General features: G+C 50.2%; 1 long non-coding RNA gene across 1 annotated transcript; it reads left to right on the top strand.

Moving 5' to 3' along the window:
- The first annotated feature begins 752 nt into the window (after positions 1 to 752).
- Positions 753 to 7,550, top strand: LOC147649443 (uncharacterized). Its single transcript, XR_015278849.1, has 5 exons — positions 753 to 2,038; positions 2,133 to 2,370; positions 2,660 to 5,181; positions 5,276 to 5,513; positions 5,803 to 7,550. It is a non-coding gene; the product is annotated as an uncharacterized LOC147649443 (long non-coding RNA).
- The last annotated feature ends 3,879 nt before the right edge of the window (positions 7,551 to 11,429 follow it).

Genomic DNA, 11,429 nt, shown 5'->3' with positions numbered 1-11,429 from the left:
CTCTTCTCCTGGAAATACCTAGAGCACTTGTGGGTAGCAAGGCAAACATGAGCCTCTTTTAGTGGCCCTTGAAATTGGACATGTGAAATGAGGTACACAAAGCCACAGGCCAGCTGAACCTGGCATCTCTGAATGGGTCTTTACATTCTTCCCAGGAAGATGAATGGCAATCACTATTTTGGCAGGGAGGAAAGTGCATCAGCTAGCAATTTGCTGTAGAAAATGTGCTTTCTGCTCCTCTCACAGCCAAAACTCCTACCCATTTCTTGGAAGTCCTTCTTAGATAAGGACCGTGTTCAACTGAGTGACAGTGAAGCCAAATGGCAATGCCGCAATCAATTGTCCTGTACACAATCTCCTTCATCCACGTGGAAGGTTACTCACGGGCACACAAGAGGACGGAAGAAACCCAAATGCATCGTTGGACATCATAAAGTCAGACGTGTTGAGGGATGAAGAAATCTTGCAGAGATATGGAAAGCTGCCCTGAAAACCCAGTTCGGGGAGAGCCTGAGCTCTTTTGTGCTTCTAGGCCTGAAGATGCTCAGCACCTTTCCCAGATGCTCAGCAGGCAGTAGGATTGTGCCTGAATCTGGCTCTGGAAATGCCAGTGCCTCAACTGAGAGCTGTGGCAATGATTTCCATTGCATGGAGAGGGGCCACAGTCCTGCAAGAGTCTTTCAGCAGAGCAAACAGCAGCCTGGAGGGTGGGCCATCTGGACCACTGCATGCTCATCCTTCACCACAATGCAGAGCTGCCATGGATCACTTTTTCCATTTCTCCTGTTGGATATGTTTTGGAGAAGTTGTTCTAGGTGGCTTTGGATGGTGATCCAAGTAGGAAGCAGCCATTCGCCTGCTGTGATATCCTTACAACTAGTCCTAACTTCTCATTGCCTTTGGTTTGATTGGGGGTGTTTTATCTGTTTGTTTGATTGGTTTCTTTGGGTTGGTTTCTTTGTGTTTTTCTCTCTTTTGCTTGGAGTTTCTTTTCCTTTTTTAGAAATGACTGGTGAAGTTGGCACAAGCAAACTCCAGAAAACGTAAAGCAGGCTTGACTTTCCAGAAATTGCTTTTGGCTGGCTTTAGCTGCATTCCCCAGGATCACGATCAGCAGTAGATATTTGCAGGTTTTGCTCTGCATCCTCAGCCTGCCCAGATGTTGTTCAGTGTTTCAGCAGTGGAGAAGACGATGGATATTTTGCTAAACCTCCTTTCAAACAACAGAACTTGGGTTAGCACGACAGAAAAGAAGAAAAGAAAATCTTCGCCAGTTAGAACAGAGCCAGAGTCCCACCATTTCCCCCTCCACTTTTCTTTCTTTTCTACATTTAGAGGTAAAGCTTCCATCTCCAAAAGCTTCCATCTCTCACTTCCTGATGTAGCCATTTGCTACCCTTTAGCCTTGACTGCCACGCATCGGACTGCTGTCCGTGTGGGGCTGGGGATGCTCAGCCTGGAAAGAGAAGGGGGCTGGCGAGGCCTCCCTGCAGCTCTAGGAAAGATGGGCACAGAGAGGAGAAGCCTTTCAACTGCAGGAGTGAGCTTGAAGTTGGATCTAATGAAGCTGCTCTTTTCCACTCCGGCTGCTGGGCCACTGGCCCAGGCTGTGCACAGAGGCTGGGGATGCTCCATCCTTGGCAACATCCAAGGCCAGCTGGGAGCGGGGCTCTGAGCAACCTATTCTGGGCGAAGATTGCTCCGCTTGGAACAAGATGGTCTTTAGGGTCCCTTCCAAGCCCAAGCACCCAGGGATTCCATCATTCATTCTACGGTCTCCGTTGTCCACTTCAGCCTGGGCCTGAACTCCTGGCGGTGATGTCACAGTGCACGCTCCAGCTAGAACTTCCAGCATCCAGCAACGGCCACAACACAACCCTTGGCTCCTTGTGCCAGCACGCTCTTCACCCTGCTCCAAGCCTACCCCTGTCACCTTGTTGCCACCTGCTCCCTGATTCCCCCAGCAGTCCCCAAAGCTCCCCATCGCTTGGATTTTGCTCTCCATCCCTGCAGGATGTCTGCATTTGTTCCAAAAGAGGTATGGTACTATTCCACGGAGGCGGACACCCCGCAGCTGCCTGGCTGGGCTGGAGCTCTGTGGGACAGGCTGGGAAATTTTGCTACCTCTGCAGGCTGGCACAGACGGAGAGGAGGAGACGGACGTCGATACACAGACTGATAGAGAAGAAGCCATGGAAGTGGACGGAGAGGATACTGGAGAGCAAGAGATGGATGTGGATATGTACGAGACAGAGGAAGAGATGGAGGTGGAAACGAAAGATTCTATTGAAGAGATGGATATTGATCTAAAAGACAAGGAAGAAGACATGGTCTTGGGATGAAGACCGATGCCAGCAGCAGAATAGGCAGGTGCTCCCCCCACAGGCAGAGTGGGTCCCCTGCTGCCAGCCTGGGGCCGGGCTGGGCACTTCCTGCTCAGGGACACGCTAGCCCATGCACTGCATTCTGCTGGCCATCCCTGGCCTGGCCTGGGCTTGCTGTGGGCCACACAAGCCCTGTTCCAGTGCCTGGGCCACAGCCCCCAGCCAGGCTCCCTTCTGGCAGCAGAGTCCCACTGGGCCAGTGTCCCAGCCCGGCAGCACATGGAACACCCTTCCGTGCCTGACTGCACTGACCGTGCTACTTGTTTTTCTTCCAGGACTTAGGGACATCACAGACACAGATGCCACCCTGCTGTACATACGTTTTACAGTTGTTGTGTTCAGGATAGAAGTTTTAGAGTTTGTTTAAGTTGTCTGTAAATACGTTTCATAGAGTTTTGTTAGATCTGTTCTCAGGTAAATAGGTTCTATAGTTTGTTGTTGTTGTTGTTGTTGCTGTTACCAATATTCTTACAGTGTAAATATGTGGTGTAGTTCATTCTTGTTCCTTTTCTTCTACAGATAAACAGTCTTTGATTTTCACACCCCAGTTCTCTTTGCATTTTCTTCGGGCACATTTGCAAAGCTGTGGGTTGTTTCGGGAACAATGTTTGCAGGACTCTAAAAAGAGTATCACAACCGCTCTGCCACACTCTCAGCTGCTGCTGCTGCCCCAAAAAGCACTGGCTGGCTTTGCTCACACAATCACAGTTGTGGTGGCATTTCTACCACACCACAGGACAGCGATGTTTTCCCTCTTCTCCTGGAAATAGCTACAGCACTTGTGGGTAGCAAGGCAAACATGAGCCTCTTTTAGTGGCCCTTGAAATTGGACATGTGAAATGAGGCACACAAAGCCACAGGCCAGCTGAACCTGGCATCTCTGAATGGGTCTTTACATTCTTCCCAGGAAGATGAATGGCAATCACTATTTTGGCAGGGAGGAAAGTGCATCAGCTAGCAATTTGCTGTAGAAAATGTGCTTTCTGCTCCTCTCACAGCCAAAACTCCTACCCATTTCTTGGAAGTCCTTCTTAGATAAGGACCGTGTTCAACTGAGTGACAGTGAAGCCAAATGGCAATGCCGCAATCAATTGTCCTGTACACAATCTCCTTCATCCACGTGGAAGGTTACTCACGGGCACACAAGAGGACGGAAGAAACCCAAATGCATCGTTGGACATCATAAAGTCAGACGTGTTGAGGGATGAAGAAATCTTGCAGAGATATGGAAAGCTGCCCTGAAAACCCAGTTCGGGGAGAGCCTGAGCTCTTTTGTGCTTGTAGGCCTGAAGATGCTCAGCACCTTTCCCAGATGCTCAGCAGGCAGTAGGATTGTGCCTGAATCTGGCTCTGGAAATGCCAGTGCCTCAACTGAGAGCTGTGGCAATGATTTCCATTGCATGGAGAGGGGCCACAGTCCTGCAAGAGTCTTTCAGCAGAGCAAACAGCAGCCTGGAGGGTGGGCAATGCTGCATCTGGACCACTGCATGCTCATCCTTCACTACAATGCAGAGCTGCCATGGATCACTTTTTCCATTTCTCCTGTTGGATATGTTTTGGAGAAGTTGTTCTAGGTGGCTTTGGATGGTGATCCAAGTAGGAAGCAGCCATTCGCCTGCTGTGATATCCTTACAACTAGTCCTAACTTCTCATTGCCTTTGGTTTGATTGGGGGTGTTTTATCTGTTTGTTTGATTGGTTTCTTTGGGTTGGTTTCTTTGTGTTTTTCTCTCTTTTGCTTGGAGTTTCTTTTCCTTTTTTAGAAATGACTGGTGAAGTTGGCACAAGCAAACTCCAGAAAACGTAAAGCAGGCTTGACTTTCCAGAAATTGCTTTTGGCTGGCTTTAGCTGCATTCCCCAGGATCACGATCAGCAGTAGATATTTGCAGGTTTTGCTCTGCATCCTCAGCCTGCCCAGATGTTGTTCAGTGTTTCAGCAGTGGAGAAGACGATGGATATTTTGCTAAACCTCCTTTCAAACAACAGAACTTGGGTTAGCACGACAGAAAAGAAGAAAAGAAAATCTTCGCCAGTTAGAACAGAGCCAGAGTCCCACCATTTCCCCCTCCACTTTTCTTTCTTTTCTACATTTAGAGGTAAAGCTTCCATCTCCAAAAGCTTCCATCTCTCACTTCCTGATGTAGCCATTTGCTACCCTTTAGCCTTGACTGCCACGCATCGGACTGCTGTCCGTGTGGGGCTGGGGATGCTCAGCCTGGAAAGAGAAGGGGGCTGGCGAGGCCTCCCTGCAGCTCTAGGAAAGATGGGCACAGAGAGGAGAAGCCTTTCAACTGCAGGAGTGAGCTTGAAGTTGGATCTAATGAAGCTGCTCTTTTCCACTCCGGCTGCTGGGCCACTGGCCCAGGCTGTGCACAGAGGCTGGGGATGCTCCATCCTTGGCAACATCCAAGGCCAGCTGGGAGCGGGGCTCTGAGCAACCTATTCTGGGCGAAGATTGCTCCGCTTGGAACAAGATGGTCTTTAGGGTCCCTTCCAAGCCCAAGCACCCAGGGATTCCATCATTCATTCTACGGTCTCCGTTGTCCACTTCAGACTGGGCCTCAACTCCTGGCGGTGATGTCACAGTGCACGCTCCAGCTAGAACTTCCAGCATCCAGCAACGGCCACAACACAACCCTTGGCTCCTTGTGCCAGCACGCTCTTCACCCTGCTCCAAGCCTACCCCTGTCACCTTGTTGCCACCTGCTCCCTGATTCCCCCAGCAGTCCCCAAAGCTCCCCATCGCTTGGATTTTGCTCTCCATCCCTGCAGGATGTCTGCATTTGTTCCAAAAGAGGTATGGTACTATTCCACGGAGGCGGACACCCCGCAGCTGCCTGGCTGGGCTGGAGCTCTGTGGGACAGGCTGGGAAATTTTGCTACCTCTGCAGGCTGGCACAGACGGAGAGGAGGAGACGGACGTCGATACACAGACTGATAGAGAAGAAGCCATGGAAGTGGACGGAGAGGATACTGGAGAGCAAGAGATGGATGTGGATATGTACGAGACAGAGGAAGAGATGGAGGTGGAAACGAAAGATTCTATTGAAGAGATGGATATTGATCTAAAAGACAAGGAAGAAGACATGGTCTTGGGATGAAGACCGATGCCAGCAGCAGAATAGGCAGGTGCTCCCCCCACAGGCAGAGTGGGTCCCCTGCTGCCAGCCTGGGGCCGGGCTGGGCACTTCCTGCTCAGGGACACGCTAGCCCATGCACTGCATTCTGCTGGCCATCCCTGGCCTGGCCTGGGCTTGCTGTGGGCCACACAAGCCCTGTTCCAGTGCCTGGGCCACAGCCCCCAGCCAGGCTCCCTTCTGGCAGCAGAGTCCCACTGGGCCAGTGTCCCAGCCCGGCAGCACATGGAACACCCTTCCGTGCCTGACTGCACTGACCGTGCTACTTGTTTTTCTTCCAGGACTTAGGGACATCACAGACACAGATGCCACCCTGCTGTACATACGTTTTACAGTTGTTGTGTTCAGGATAGAAGTTTTAGAGTTTGTTTAAGTTGTCTGTAAATACGTTTCATAGAGTTTTGTTAGATCTGTTCTCAGGTAAATAGGTTCTATAGTTTGTTGTTGTTGTTGTTGTTGCTGTTACCAATATTCTTACAGTGTAAATATGTGGTGTAGTTCATTCTTGTTCCTTTTCTTCTACAGATAAACAGTCTTTGATTTTCACACCCCAGTTCTCTTTGCATTTTCTTCGGGCACATTTGCAAAGCTGTGGGTTGTTTCGGGAACAATGTTTGCAGGACTCTAAAAAGAGTATCACAACCGCTCTGCCACACTCTCAGCTGCTGCTGCTGCCCCAAAAAGCACTGGCTGGCTTTGCTCACACAATCACAGTTGTGGTGGCATTTCTACCACACCACAGGACAGCGATGTTTTCCCTCTTCTCCTGGAAATAGCTACAGCACTTGTGGGTAGCAAGGCAAACATGAGCCTCTTTTAGTGGCCCTTGAAATTGGACATGTGAAATGAGGCACACAAAGCCACAGGCCAGCTGAACCTGGCATCTCTGAATGGGTCTTTACATTCTTCCCAGGAAGATGAATGGCAATCACTATTTTGGCAGGGAGGAAAGTGCATCAGCTAGCAATTTGCTGTAGAAAATGTGCTTTCTGCTCCTCTCACAGCCAAAACTCCTACCCATTTCTTGGAAGTCCTTCTTAGATAAGGACCGTGTTCAACTGAGTGACAGTGAAGCCAAATGGCAATGCCGCAATCAATTGTCCTGTACACAATCTCCTTCATCCACGTGGAAGGTTACCCACGGGCACACAAGAGGACGGAAGAAACCCAAATGCATCGTTGGACATCATAAAGTCAGACGTGTTGAGGGATGAAGAAATCTTGCAGAGATATGGAAAGCTGCCCTGAAAACCCAGTTCGGGGAGAGCCTGAGCTCTTTTGTGCTTGTAGGCCTGAAGATGCTCAGCACCTTTCCCAGATGCTCAGCAGGCAGTAGGATTGTGCCTGAATCTGGCTCTGGAAATGCCAGTGCCTCAACTGAGAGCTGTGGCAATGATTTCCATTGCATGGAGAGGGGCCACAGTCCTGCAAGAGTCTTTCAGCAGAGCAAACAGCAGCCTGGAGGGTGGGCAATGCTGCATCTGGACCACTGCATGCTCATTCTTCACTACAATGCAGAGCTGCCATGGATCACTTTTTCCATTTCTCCTGTTGGATATGTTTTGGAGAAGTTGTTCTAGGTGGCTTTGGATGGTGATCCAAGTAGGAAGCAGCCATTCGCCTGCTGTGATATCCTTACAACTAGTCCTAACTTCTCATTGCCTTTGGTTTGATTGGGGGTGTTTTATCTGTTTGTTTGATTGGTTTCTTTGGGTTGGTTTCTTTGTGTTTTTCTCTGTTTTGCTTGGAGTTTCTTTTCCTTTTTTAGAAATGACTGGTGAAGTTGGCACAAGCAAACTCCAGAAAACGTAAAGCAGGCTTGACTTTCCAGAAATTGCTTTTGGCTGGCTTTAGCTGCATTCCCCAGGATCACGATCAGCAGTAGATATTTGCAGGTTTTGCTCTGCATCCTCAGCCTGCCCAGATGTTGTTCAGTGTTTCAGCAGTGGAGAAGACGATGGATATTTTGCTAAACCTCCTTTCAAACAACAGAACTTGGGTTAGCACGACAGAAAAGAAGAAAAGAAAATCTTCGCCAGTTAGAACAGAGCCAGAGTCCCACCATTTCCCCCTCCACTTTTCTTTCTTTTCTACATTTAGAGGTAAAGCTTCCATCTCCAAAAGCTTCCATCTCTCACTTCCTGATGTAGCCATTTGCTACCCTTTAGCCTTGACTGCCACGCATCGGACTGCTGTCCGTGTGGGGCTGGGGATGCTCAGCCTGGAAAGAGAAGGGGGCTGGCGAGGCCTCCCTGCAGCTCTAGGAAAGATGGGCACAGAGAGGAGAAGCCTTTCAACTGCAGGAGTGAGCTTGAAGTTGGATCTAATGAAGCTGCTCTTTTCCACTCCGGCTGCTGGGCCACTGGCCCAGGCTGTGCACAGAGGCTGGGGATGCTCCATCCTTGGCAACATCCAAGGCCAGCTGGGAGCGGGGCTCTGAGCAACCTATTCTGGGCGAAGATTGCTCCGCTTGGAACAAGATGGTCTTTAGGGTCCCTTCCAAGCCCAAGCACCCAGGGATTCCATCATTCATTCTACGGTCTCCGTTGTCCACTTCAGACTGGGCCTCAACTCCTGGCGGTGATGTCACAGTGCACGCTCCAGCTAGAACTTCCAGCATCCAGCAACGGCCACAACACAACCCTTGGCTCCTTGTGCCAGCACGCTCTTCATTCACCCTGCTCCAAGCCTACCCCTGTCACCTTGTTGCCACCTGCTCCCTGATTCCCCCAGCAGTCCCCAAAGCTCCCCATCGCTTGGATTTTGCTCTCCATCCCTGCAGGATGTCTGCATTTGTTCCAAAAGAGCTATGGTACTATTCCACGGAGGCGGACACCCCGCAGCTGCCTGGCTGGGCTGGAGCTCTGTGGGACAGGGTGGGAAATTTTGCTACCTCTGCAGGCTGGCACAGACGGAGAGGAGGAGACGGACGTCGATACACAGACTGATAGAGAAGAAGCCATGGAAGTGGACGGAGAGGATACTGGAGAGGAAGAGATGGATGTGGATATGTACGAGACAGAGGAAGAGATGGAGGTGGAAACGAAAGATTCTATTGAAGAGATGGATATTGATCTAAAAGACAAGGAAGAAGACATGGTCTTGGGATGAAGACCGATGCCAGCAGCAGAACAGGCAGGTGCTCCCCCCACAGGCAGAGTGGGTCCCCTGCTGCCAGCCTGGGGCCGGGCTGGGCACTTCCTGCTCAGGGACACGCTAGCCCATGCACTGCATTCTGCTGGCCATCCCTGGCCTGGCCTGGGCTTGCTGTGGGCCACACAAGCCCTGTTCCAGTGCCTGGGCCACAGCCCCCAGCCAGGCTCCCTTCTGGCAGCAGAGTCCCACTGGGCCAGTGTCCCAGCCCGGCAGCACATGGAACACCCTTCCGTGCCTGACTGCACTGACCGTGCTACTTGTTTTTCTTCCAGGACTTAGGGACATCACAGACACAGATGTTTTAGAGTTTGTTTAAGTTGTCTGTAAATACGTTTCATAGAGTTTTGTTAGATCTGTTCTCAGGTAAATAGGTTCTATAGTTTGTTGTTGTTGTTGTTGTTGCTGTTACCAATATTCTTACAGTGTAAATATGTGGTGTAGTTCATTCTTGTTCCTTTTCTTCTACAGATAAACAGTCTTTGATTTTCACACCCCAGTTCTCTTTGCATTTTCTTCGGGCACATTTGCAAAGCTGTGGGTTGTTTCGGGAACAATGTTTGCAGGACTCTAAAAAGAGTATCACAACCGCTCTGCCACACTCTCAGCTGCTGCTGCTGCCCCAAAAAGCACTGGCTGGCTTTGCTCACACAATCACAGTTGTGGTGGCATTTCTACCACACCACAGGACAGCGATGTTTTCCCTCTTCTCCTGGAAATAGCTACAGCACTTGTGGGTAGCAAGGCAAACATGAGCCTCTTTTAGTGGCCCTTGAAATTGGACATGTGAAATGAGGCACACAAAGCCACAGGCCAGCTGAACCTGGCATCTCTGAATGGGTCTTTACATTCTTCCCAGGAAGATGAATGGCAATCACTATTTTGGCAGGGAGGAAAGTGCATCAGCTAGCAATTTGCTGTAGAAAATGTGCTTTCTGCTCCTCTCACAGCCAAAACTCCTACCCATTTCTTGGAAGTCCTTCTTAGATAAGGACCGTGTTCAACTGAGTGACAGTGAAGCCAAATGGCAATGCCGCAATCAATTGTCCTGTACACAATCTCCTTCATCCACGTGGAAGGTTACCCACGGGCACACAAGAGGACGGAAGAAACCCAAATGCATCGTTGGACATCATAAAGTCAGACGTGTTGAGGGATGAAGAAATCTTGCAGAGATATGGAAAGCTGCCCTGAAAACCCAGTTCGGGGAGAGCCTGAGCTCTTTTGTGCTTGTAGGCCTGAAGATGCTCAGCACCTTTCCCAGATGCTCAGCAGGCAGTAGGATTGTGCCTGAATCTGGCTCTGGAAATGCCAGTGCCTCAACTGAGAGCTGTGGCAATGATTTCCATTGCATGGAGAGGGGCCACAGTCCTGCAAGAGTCTTTCAGCAGAGCAAACAGCAGCCTGGAGGGTGGGCAATGCTGCATCTGGACCACTGCATGCTCATCCTTCACTACAATGCAGAGCTGCCATGGATCACTTTTTCCATTTCTCCTGTTGGATATGTTTTGGAGAAGTTGTTCTAGGTGGCTTTGGATGGTGATCCAAGTAGGAAGCAGCCATTCGCCTGCTGTGATATCCTTACAACTAGTCCTAACTTCTCATTGCCTTTGGTTTGATTGGGGGTGTTTTATCTGTTTGTTTGATTGGTTTCTTTGGGTTGGTTTCTTTGTGTTTTTCTCTGTTTTGCTTGGAGTTTCTTTTCCTTTTTTAGAAATGACTGGTGAAGTTGGCACAAGCAAACTCCAGAAAACGTAAAGCAGGCTTGACTTTCCAGAAATTGCTTTTGGCTGGCTTTAGCTGCATTCCCCAGGATCACGATCAGCAGTAGATATTTGCAGGTTTTGCTCTGCATCCTCAGCCTGCCCAGATGTTGTTCAGTGTTTCAGCAGTGGAGAAGACGATGGATATTTTGCTAAACCTCCTTTCAAACAACAGAACTTGGGTTAGCACGACAGAAAAGAAGAAAAGAAAATCTTCGCCAGTTAGAACAGAGCCAGAGTCCCACCATTTCCCCCTCCACTTTTCTTTCTTTTCTACATTTAGAGGTAAAGCTTCCATCTCCAAAAGCTTCCATCTCTCACTTCCTGATGTAGCCATTTGCTACCCTTTAGCCTTGACTGCCACGCATCGGACTGCTGTCCGTGTGGGGCTGGGGATGCTCAGCCTGGAAAGAGAAGGGGGCTGGCGAGGCCTCCCTGCAGCTCTAGGAAAGATGGGCACAGAGAGGAGAAGCCTTTCAACTGCAGGAGTGAGCTTGAAGTTGGATCTAATGAAGCTGCTCTTTTCCACTCCGGCTGCTGGGCCACTGGCCCAGGCTGTGCACAGAGGCTGGGGATGCTCCATCCTTGGCAACATCCAAGGCCAGCTGGGAGCGGGGCTCTGAGCAACCTATTCTGGGCGAAGATTGCTCCGCTTGGAACAAGATGGTCTTTAGGGTCCCTTCCAAGCCCAAGCACCCAGGGATTCCATCATTCATTCTACGGTCTCCGTTGTCCACTTCAGACTGGGCCTCAACTCCTGGCGGTGATGTCACAGTGCACGCTCCAGCTAGAACTTCCAGCATCCAGCAACGGCCACAACACAACCCTTGGCTCCTTGTGCCAGCACGCTCTTCATTCACCCTGCTCCAAGCCTACCCCTGTCACCTTGTTGCCACCTGCTCCCTGATTCCCCCAGCAGTCCCCAAAGCTCCCCATCGCTTGGATTTTGCTCTCCATCCCTGCAGGATGTCTGCATTTGTTCCAAAAGAGCT

Source organism: Cyanistes caeruleus, chromosome 23, assembly GCF_971803275.1.
Source record: "Cyanistes caeruleus chromosome 23, bCyaCae1.hap1.1, whole genome shotgun sequence".
NCBI classification, from domain to species: domain Eukaryota; kingdom Metazoa; phylum Chordata; class Aves; order Passeriformes; family Paridae; genus Cyanistes; species Cyanistes caeruleus.
The sequence above is the reverse complement of the archived record's forward strand: the minus strand, read 5'-3'. Positions and strand labels throughout refer to the sequence as shown.